General features: G+C 37.3%; 1 long non-coding RNA gene across 2 annotated transcripts in view; it reads left to right on the plus strand.

The window, feature by feature from the left end:
• The window catches only part of LOC139170333 (uncharacterized), a 108,800-nt gene extending 99,879 nt beyond the window's left edge, over nucleotides 1-8,921 (plus strand). For both annotated transcript variants that reach the window (XR_011559593.1, XR_011559594.1), the window contains exon 3: nucleotides 8,692-8,921. This is a non-coding gene — a long non-coding RNA (uncharacterized lncRNA). The remainder of the gene's footprint in view (nucleotides 1-8,691) is intronic.
• Nucleotides 8,922-9,540: the final 619 nt, after the last annotated feature.

The raw sequence follows: 9,540 nt of genomic DNA on the forward strand, positions 1-9,540 counted from the left end.
GTTAAGTTTTTGAAAAAAAAATTCCCCAGGATTTATTGGAATGACCTGAAATAAAAACAAGATCTTAGGTAAAATATTCATCTTAATTGTGGCAATTCTCCCCCAAAAGGATATTTTTAGGTTGTTCCATATTTCTAAGTCTTTTTTAATTTCTGCAATTAATTTCATATAATTGTCATTTTTTAATGATATTGTTTTTGATGTTATCCATATTTCCAAATATTTAACTTTCTTAACTATTTTCATGTCTGTAATATGTTCAAGTTTTCTTTCTTGAATTTTATTCATATTTTTCACTATAAATTGTGTTTTACTCTTATTTATTTTTAATCCTGCAACTTTTCCATATTGTTCTATTGTCTGTATTAGTATTGGGGCTGTTGTTATCGGATCTTCTATTATAAAAGTCAAATCATCCGCAAATGCTTGGACTTTATATATTTCTTTTCCAATAGTCAAACCTTTTATTTTTGGATCTGCTCTTACTGTTATCAATAAAATTTCTAAAGATAAAATAAATAATAAGGGTGATATCGGACATCCTTGTCGAACTCCTTTACTTATTTCAAATGTTTCCAGTTGCTCATTATTTAATATAATTTTTGTTGTTTGTTTTGAATAAATAGCGTCTATTAAATTTACAAATTTGGTACCAAATCTCATTTTGTTTAGTTGCATTTTTATGAAAGTCCAATTAACATTGTCAAAAGCTTTTTTGGCATCAAGGAACATTGATGATACTGTTTTACCAGAATGTTGTTCATAATATTCTAATGTGTTACTCATTCTAAGATTCTTTTTAATCTGTCTACCTGGTAAAAAACGTTTTGGTCATGATGGATTTTTTCATTTAAAATCCTTTTTAATCTATCAGCATATATTGTGGTAAATATTTTATAATCAACGTTTAATAATGATATAGGTCTGTAATTTTTAATATTTTCTTTTGCTGTTCCTGGTTTATGAATTAAAGTTATTAAGGATTCTGACCATGATTTTGGGATTTTACCATCCACTATCTATTTTATACCATTCTGCTGGTATGGCGTCAGGTCCAGAGGCTTTATTGTTTTTTTGCTTTTTAATAGTTGTAAGAAGTTCCTCAATTGTTATTAGACTATCTAAACTTTCCTGTTGTTCTTCTGTTAATTGCGGTATCTTTGTAGATTCTAAGTAATTAAAAACTTCATCTTCACTAATATCTTCTTTTTTATATAATTCTTTGAAAAAAATTTGTACTATTTTTGCTTTTTCCTCTATATTGTATTTTATTATTCCATCTTCGTCCTCTAACTTTTTAATTATTTTTGACTGTCTATGTTTCCTTAGTTTATACGCAAGCCATTTTCCTGGCTTATTGGCATGTTCAAAATAATGTTTTTGACTCTTTTTATCTTTTCTGCTATTTGGTTTTGCTCTATAAGTTTAATTTTATGTTTAATTACTTCTATCTTTCCCTTTAGCTCCCTATTCTTAGCATTTTGTTGCGATAAAGATTCTGCTTGTTTTAATTCATTAATTGTTCATATTGGGTTTTTTTTCTTTGTTTACCTTTGCTGTATAGGAAATCGTTAATCCTCTGATGTATGCCTTGGCAGTATCCCATAGGTTTTGTGGGGTAGTATCTGAATTTTTGTTCATTTCAAAAAAAATCTTTAATTCCTTCTCTATCCATTCCTTTTTTTTCCCCTTTAAAATGTTTCTATTCATCTGCCAATTTAAATGTTTCTTATTACTTTTCATATAAACTACTACCGGATTATGATCTGCCCAAGTATTAACATCTATTTCAACCTCTTTTATTTGTTCTGCAGTTATTTTTGAGGCCCACACCATATCTATTCTTGTCCAAATTTTGTGGGGGTTTGAATAAAAAGTATACTGTCTTGTTTGGGGATGTCTTTCCCTCCAAATATCATTTAATAATAATTCTGTTTTCATCTTTTGAAAAGTAGTGGGTAATATATTTTTCTTTTTCTTACTGTTCCCCCCCCCCTGAATGATCTAATAAAATATTTGAAATTGCATTGAAATCGCCAATTATAATCATATTTTCAATATTTAGTTCATTTATTTTCTGATGCAATTGTTTATAAAATGTCGTTTGATTTTCATTTGGGTCATAAATAGAAACAATGACAAGCGGTTTAGGCTCTATATTAATCTGCACAATTAATATTCTACCTTCATTGTCTGCGTATAATTGTTTGGAATTTGTGGAGTTCTCAACATACATCGCAATCCCTCTTTTTCTTTGGTCTGCCAATGCAGCATACATATTTCCAATTTTTGGGTTTGATAATAATTTTTTATTTGTCTTTTTTATATGAACTTCTTGTAATATTACTATTTGAGCTTTTTGATTTTTAATTTTTGTAAATATTTGTTTTCTTTTTCTCCGTTTGTTTAAACCATTCACATTTACAGAAAAGATTTTCAAGTCTTTTAACATGGTCATTTGTAGTATTTTTTGGTATCTTTACTTTCGCGCTGAGGTTGTTTTCTTCTTGCACCTAGGTCCTCCTCCCCTCCCTGTGCGGCGCTCCCCATGTCCTCCTCCCTTCTTTCTGGCAGTTCTTTCATTGGTTGCTCCAGTTGGCGTATTCCACTAGTTTCATAAAAGTCTTTTGCTTCATCCAAGTTTTCTATTTTATATCTTTTAGTTTGCCATTAGAGTGATAGTCCTTCTGGAATAAGCCAACGGAAAGTTATGTTTTCTTTAATCAAAATTTTTGTCGAAAAAATGATAGTCTCTTCTGCTTTCTCTTACACTTCTTAGAATTTGTTTCAGTATTGTGATTTCTTTTCCTTTGTCTGGTAATTTTTCATTTCTTGTCCATTTCAAAATGTCATCTCTTATGGTTCTTCTAACAAATTTGATATGGACTTCTCTTGGTAGGTTGTGCCAACGTATGTAGCTAGTTTGTACTCTGAAAACTTCATCAATTTCTTTTGTTAATTTTGTGGGATCCATCTGGAGAATTCCTCCAATAATTTCTGCCATTCTTGCTTGTAAATCTTCATCTTTTTCTTCTATTATGTTCTGAAATCTTAGTCCATAGGATGCTCATTGCACTTCCAGATGTGTGATTGATTCATCATATTTTCGATAACATGCGTCAGATCTGCCTTCAAAATAGTCCATTCTCTTTTCCATTTTTTCAGTTTTTTCTTCCACCGCCTTCACCCTATCTTCATTTTCTTTCAAGGTTTGTTGAATTTCCTTCATCTGCTCCTTCATCTCTCCTGTGTCCGCCTTTAATTCACCCATTTCTGCTTTTAAGGCTTCTCGTTGTTGATTTGCATCTTCTTGTGATTTAAGCATAAATTCTTTCATTGCGTTTAATGTCTCTTGTATGGTTACAAGGGTAGGCTGTTGTGCTTTCTCTTTCTCTTTAGCTAACATGGTTGCAGTAGTACTTTGGTGTACAAGAGATGGCTGAGGTGACACTTGGGGAGATGAAGCTGACGTTAATGTTTGTTTTTTAATAGTCTTAGTATATGTAGACGTAATGGACATCCTTGGCTTTGCAAAAATTTTCTGTGATATTTTTTATATGTAAGAGGGGAAGAAAATTCCAGCAAACTCCAAACTTATTAAGTTAAACTTTGCTAGTTATTTCTAAATGTCACAATACAAAAACACAAGCACAGCAGAAATGTCAGTAATCTGTCTATCCTTATTATATACCTTAGCAATGTTTAAAAATGTGAATTTTGATAATTTTAAAAAAGAAATTAGCCTTTAAAGTTTCTTTCAATTAAAAGAAAAATTCCTTTCAATTTCAAAAAGCAATAATGTGTAATGTGTTGTTATAATAAACCAATTTCAGTTAACAAATCTGCTAGTCTTAAAAATAAAAGAAAGAAAAGAAAAGAAAAATAAAAGAGAAGAAAAGAAAAGCAGCAAAAAAGGGGGAAAAGAAGCAGAAATAAGGAAATAAGGAGAAAAGAAGAAGGGGAGAAAAAAAATAAAATGGAAGGAAGAGAGAGGAACACCACCACAGGGAGAGAGAGGGAACCAAGGAGTATTTAGCAATTCATTTATTTCAAACTATTTCTATTTTTTTCTTTTCTAAAATTAATACTAATATCTATAAAGCAAGGAAAGCAAGGAAAAGAAGGCAGAAGTAATATAAAGAAAAAGAAAAACAAGAAATAGAATTAAAGATATCGAGAAATACAACAATAATATACTTATAATCTTCTTTTAAACGTAAATTTCCTTGTTGATTGAAGTTCTATTTAATTTTCCAAAGTCTTTTATAATAATTCCCAAAGTCTCGAAATGCCAAATAATGCCAAGAAAATCTTGTTGAATTTTATTCAGTCACAATGCCAAAATCCAAAGTTTGGTATTTTTCCGAATCCAAATTTATTAAGTTTAGATCAGTTCCAGATTTTAAAATAAATCCTGCGAAAGCAGTCCAAGGAAAGCAGATGATCTCTTCTTACTGTAAGTCGAAAGAGACAGCCAATAATCCAATAACAACGATTCCAAACACGATCAGTCAAACTGTAGAAATCTTCTTAATTTTTTAGTCCATCAGTCACCAAATCATTGATTCATTAGGTTGTTTAATTGATTGCAAATTGCAGGTTTATTTCATTTTAAAATTAGAAGTTAGAACAAAAGAAACATAATCCCTCCGCTATCAAAAATAGTGCCCGGGATTCGATGTTATTCTGAGGATTTAGGAATTCCAATATTTATTTCAACTTTGCCAAATTATAACTCTTCATATTTTCATGTCAGATTATATTTTATAATCAAGTTTCTTCCAAATTTAAAAGTTCAAAAGTTCAAGTTAAAATCAACTCGAGAAACGAAAGAGAGAAAATAGATCCGGCCGTTGTTTGGCTCCTGGATATGAATTTTTCTAACAACTTTCTCTTTCGCCTTGTAAGAAAACTTTCACTTGTAACTTTCACTATACTTCAATCTTCTGTATTTAACATGGAACGATGAAATGTTTACCTTGATTCTTCTTTCCTTTTGGTATTCTTTTTCGCTCTTTTAAATTTCGGAAATCTCAGCTTTCTTCTTTAACTTTCTCGCTTCCCACTGGTGTGGGGGGATCGCAATGGCCGTATCCTCTGGGTGTCGAGGATCGTTTCTCCCTTTTTCCAGAGCTGCAGGGCAGACCGCTGCCTCCGGAGCTTCAGCGATAGCTCCTCGGATAGAGGGAAGCCCCCTGTTCTAGGATCGGGCCATCCGGACCCGATCCGACCGCAATCTGCGACCTCTGGAGGGGTGAAAGGAGTCTCGGGGACAGAGCCCTGCCCCGGAGCCTCTGCAGCGGTCCCGGTCCATTTTAAAGTCGCACTGTATGCCATGGCCAAGTCGAGGGGAGGGCGAAGGGAGGAGGATGGCAGAAAGGAGCCAGGTGGGCCTTTCGCACTGAAGGAGCTGGCCAGAAGGACTGACACGGGACGGGAGGAGGTGGAGGAAGAGAAAAGCTTCCCGAGCTGCCAAGGTTTGTGAAACACCCAGTCAGCTCTGCATTGCTTTGGCTTTTTTGTACTGGCTGTCGGCTCTCCCTACCACTCCAGGGAGCATCACAGCTCAGCGACAATCTGCCCAGGCTCTCTCTGTGCAGACTCCCGGCGCAGGAGTAGCAAACAGCCATGCCTGCTCTTTGTTGATTGGGTGGTTGTAGAGGGGGCTTCCCACAGCATCACAGCCGCCTGGTCTCTGCCATAGCCCTCACCGCGGCTGGAAATGCCGGGCGAAGGCTCGGGAGATAATTGTGGGGGTGACTGTTGCATCAGTGGCTACCTCCATGCGGCAGTTGGAAACTGCTGCACGGAGGTCTGTTAACACGTGCCTGGCCATGTGGCCACGCAGCTTAAAGGGAACATAATGTGGAAGCCTTGCATCAGGAAGCTGACAATTTGTGGGAAAGGAATATGCGAGACCTTCTGCTAAAGACCATTCCCTAAACTTGGTCCAAGTGTGGCCATAAATACAGATGGTTGAAGGTCTTCTCGAGGCCTGCATCACTACTTTAGCATGTGAGTCATAATCTTGAGAACCTAGATCCCTCCTAATAACCTCCATGCGATCAGATGGAACCAGTCAGGATCTGGGTGACAGGATGCTCCTTGTTGCAGCATGTCCACTGAAACGGGGAGCCGCCATGGGGGCACAGTGGATAGCGCTTGAAGGTCTGTGAACCAATCACATCTTGGCCAGTGTGGAGCGATCACGATAATTTGAGCTTCTTCCCAAATTATCTTTTGAATGAGGTCCGGTAAGATTGGAATCAGAGGAAAGGCATAAAGGAGTTCTTGGGGCCATGGGCTCCTCAAGGCATTGGTCATTTATGCTCCTGCTTCTGGAAACTGGGAGAAAAAGTGGGGTAGTTGGAAATTGATTGCAGTCACAAAGAGGTCAACTACTGGGTGTCCTAAGCAGAGGCAGATTTGGTTGAACAAAGTTGGAAGGAGTTTCCATTCCCCAGGGTCAAGGGTCTAAAGGGATAACCAGTTTGCTTGGAGATTCAGCTTCCTTGAGATGTGATCCGCCGAAAGAGATTGTAGATGTCTCTTCGCCCACAGGCCCAATCTCATGGACTTGAGCATCAGGGCTCTGGATCATGGACCATATATGGATCTTGGTTGCTATGTTGTCCGTGAGGACTAGAATATGTTTGCCCTCTATTTGACAATGGAAGTGTTTCAGAGCCCGGAGCACAGTTCTGAGTTTTAACCAATTGATTGGGCATTGGGATTCTGCTGGTGACCATGTCCCCTGAGCTACCATACCTGCAATATGTGCTCCCCATCCCGACAAGCTGGCATCTATTGTAACAATCATCTGTTTTGGAATCTTAAATTGAGTGCCCTTGGAGATGGCCAATGAGGGCCTTTATCACAGATTGGGAGATCTGGATTATGCGATGTGATGTGCTTTGTTCTGTTTTCTGAAAAGGTAACATTAACCTGGTGTGTACCTAGCTGTACCTAGCGGACCTAGCTCAGGGGGTGATCCCTATGCAGGACATTATCTTGCCTAGAAGGGAGGAGAGGAGGGTGACAGGCACCCTCCTTGAAACTTTTATTTGGTTGATTAATTCCCTAATGTTGTTCTGTCAATCTTGTGACAGGGAAACTAATGTTTGAACCGAGTCTATTTTGGTTCCTAGATGATGGAGAACCGTTGTGGGAAAAAAGATGACTTTTGGAGAGGTTAATGGACAACCCATGGTTCTGAAGGATATCCATGGTGGTCTGGAGAAGGAGAGTGCACCAGGATGTCACCAAGTAGCATTGTATATCAATAGTTAAGGCCCTTATATGAGCCGCTAGTGCTCCTAAGAGTTTAGTAAATACCAGTGGGATCAAAGAGAGGCCAAACGGCAGGGCCCTATATTGGAAGTGAGAGCCCATAAAGGTGAATCTAAGAAATTGCCTGTGGCTTTTACGAATAAGGGTGTGTAAGTATGCCTCTGTCAAATCCAAGGACACCATAAAGTCCCCTTTATGAAGAGAGGCTAACATGCATCTTGAACCTCCTATATTTGATATACTGGTTCAATCTTTTTAGGTCTAATATAGCTCTCCATCTGCCTGAGGCCTTGGGTACTATGAAGAGAATAGAGTAAAACCCCAGGCCTCTCTGATTACTAGGAACCCTTTGGATAGCTCTAATAGAGAAGAGGTGGTTAATGGTCTCTTCTATAAGAGACCAGGACCTTTGGTTTTGAGGGACTGCGCAACGTACAAAAAACCTGGGAGGGATAGACAAAAATTCTATGGAGAGACCCCTCTGGGCTGTAGAGAAGATTCAGGGGTCATTGCAGGAGTTCTGCCAAGCCAGAAAAAAACATGCTAGGTGACCCACTATGAGAATATCTGCTTGATTACCACCTTGAGTGTTTGTAGGGTCTAGAGGACTGATTTCCTCTGTGACCCCTGTTGGATCTACCCAACAGGTAGATCCATGATTCGTTTCGGGTCATGGATCTGTTTGGGATCGAGAACAGGGTATACTGATCTGATGATCTTGGTAGGGAGTAATTCTGGTCGGATTGATGAAAGGAGCGACAAAAGGAGGCATTGTATCTGGAGGTAGATTTCTTTCTTTTTAAAAATTTTTTAATTATATTCAGACAGACACAGAATGACAAACAAACATAAAACATATAAAGGGGTTTTTATCCACACCATTCTTTCCAGAAGTTGTTTAGAGTAGAATTTTACATACATACAATTTCTAAAAACAATTTCTACTCCAATATATATGGAGGTAAATTTCTTAATGGTAGGGCCTAAAATTTTCCACTTGTTGATTGCATTGTTTTGTACCTAATTGCAAAGAAAATGAATAAACTCCAATTCAAGAAAATAAACTGGAAATCAAATTGGTTAGCCCTGCAGACAGGAGCTAAGAATTGTCCTGTGAATCTATCAGTTGCCGCAACGTAAATTAGGGCAGAGCTGCAAGGACACGGCAGTTTATAAATTAAAAGGCCGCTGGTGCAAAATCGAGAGCTTGCCAAGTTGATTTGTTGGGAGAATGTGATTTTAATGCTTTCCTCAAAGGTTGCAATCCGCTGTTAAAGAATGCAATCTAAGGATGTTTCCTGCCCCAGGGGAGGGAGGCGAGCAGGAAATCGGGAGGGGGGGAGGAAAAAAGCAAGTCCTTTTAAATGCCACGTTTAAACTTATTGTGTGTTGTTCTTTTAGATCTTCGGTTGGATTTGAAGCCACCTGATGGAACAAATACAGAGGAGTAGAGAGAACAAAGAAAGGAAGAAGGAAAGTGGGAAAGGAGTTTGAGGCCTTTGAATGAGAAGAAGTCAACAATAAGTCCTGCTAGTAGGAGGATTGAGCGAAATCTGTTAAAAGGTGCTATTGCTAACATGCTGTTATGCCCTTTGTTAAAAGGGCACTATAAATAAACATTTATTATTGTTGTTGTTGTTGTTGTTGTTGTTATTTGGGAAAGGGGTGGATCCAGCAGTGTTTTTAAAGACTTGAAGCTCGATCCTGATTGGCTAGGATAACAAGCTTACCCACGTGACTACTGTCTCCGTTTGCAGAGATTGTGAGAGTTCCAACACTTGAGACTTTCAGAGAGAGATTCGACTGCCATTTGTACGAAATAGTGTAGGGACTCCTTGAGCAGGGGGTTGGACTAGAAGACCTAAAGGAACCCTTCCAACTCTAATAATCTAGTGTAATCTAATCGAATCTAATCCCTTCCAAGAAAGATAATTATTCTTTAAAACCCAAGAAGATGTAATGCAACATTTTGTTTCTTTCTTTTTAAAGATTTCTTAGCAAAGCATGAAGGCAACTGTTGACTCATAACCTCTCTCTAGCATCTCATATTCACCATTGTATAATGGCTGAGGCTGAAGCTATCATTTAATTCTTATGCTTAAATATGTAAATAATATCTACACCACCATGATCATAAGACTAATGGCATTGGCAAGATAAAAGCAACATAAAATATCCATAGTAAAAATAGCTAAAACTTCTGTAAAATTGTAAGATATAATCATTAAAAAAATCAACTTTCAGTCAACA

The sequence above is a fragment of the Erythrolamprus reginae genome, chromosome 7 (assembly GCF_031021105.1).
Source record: "Erythrolamprus reginae isolate rEryReg1 chromosome 7, rEryReg1.hap1, whole genome shotgun sequence".
NCBI lineage: Eukaryota > Metazoa > Chordata > Lepidosauria > Squamata > Dipsadidae > Erythrolamprus > Erythrolamprus reginae.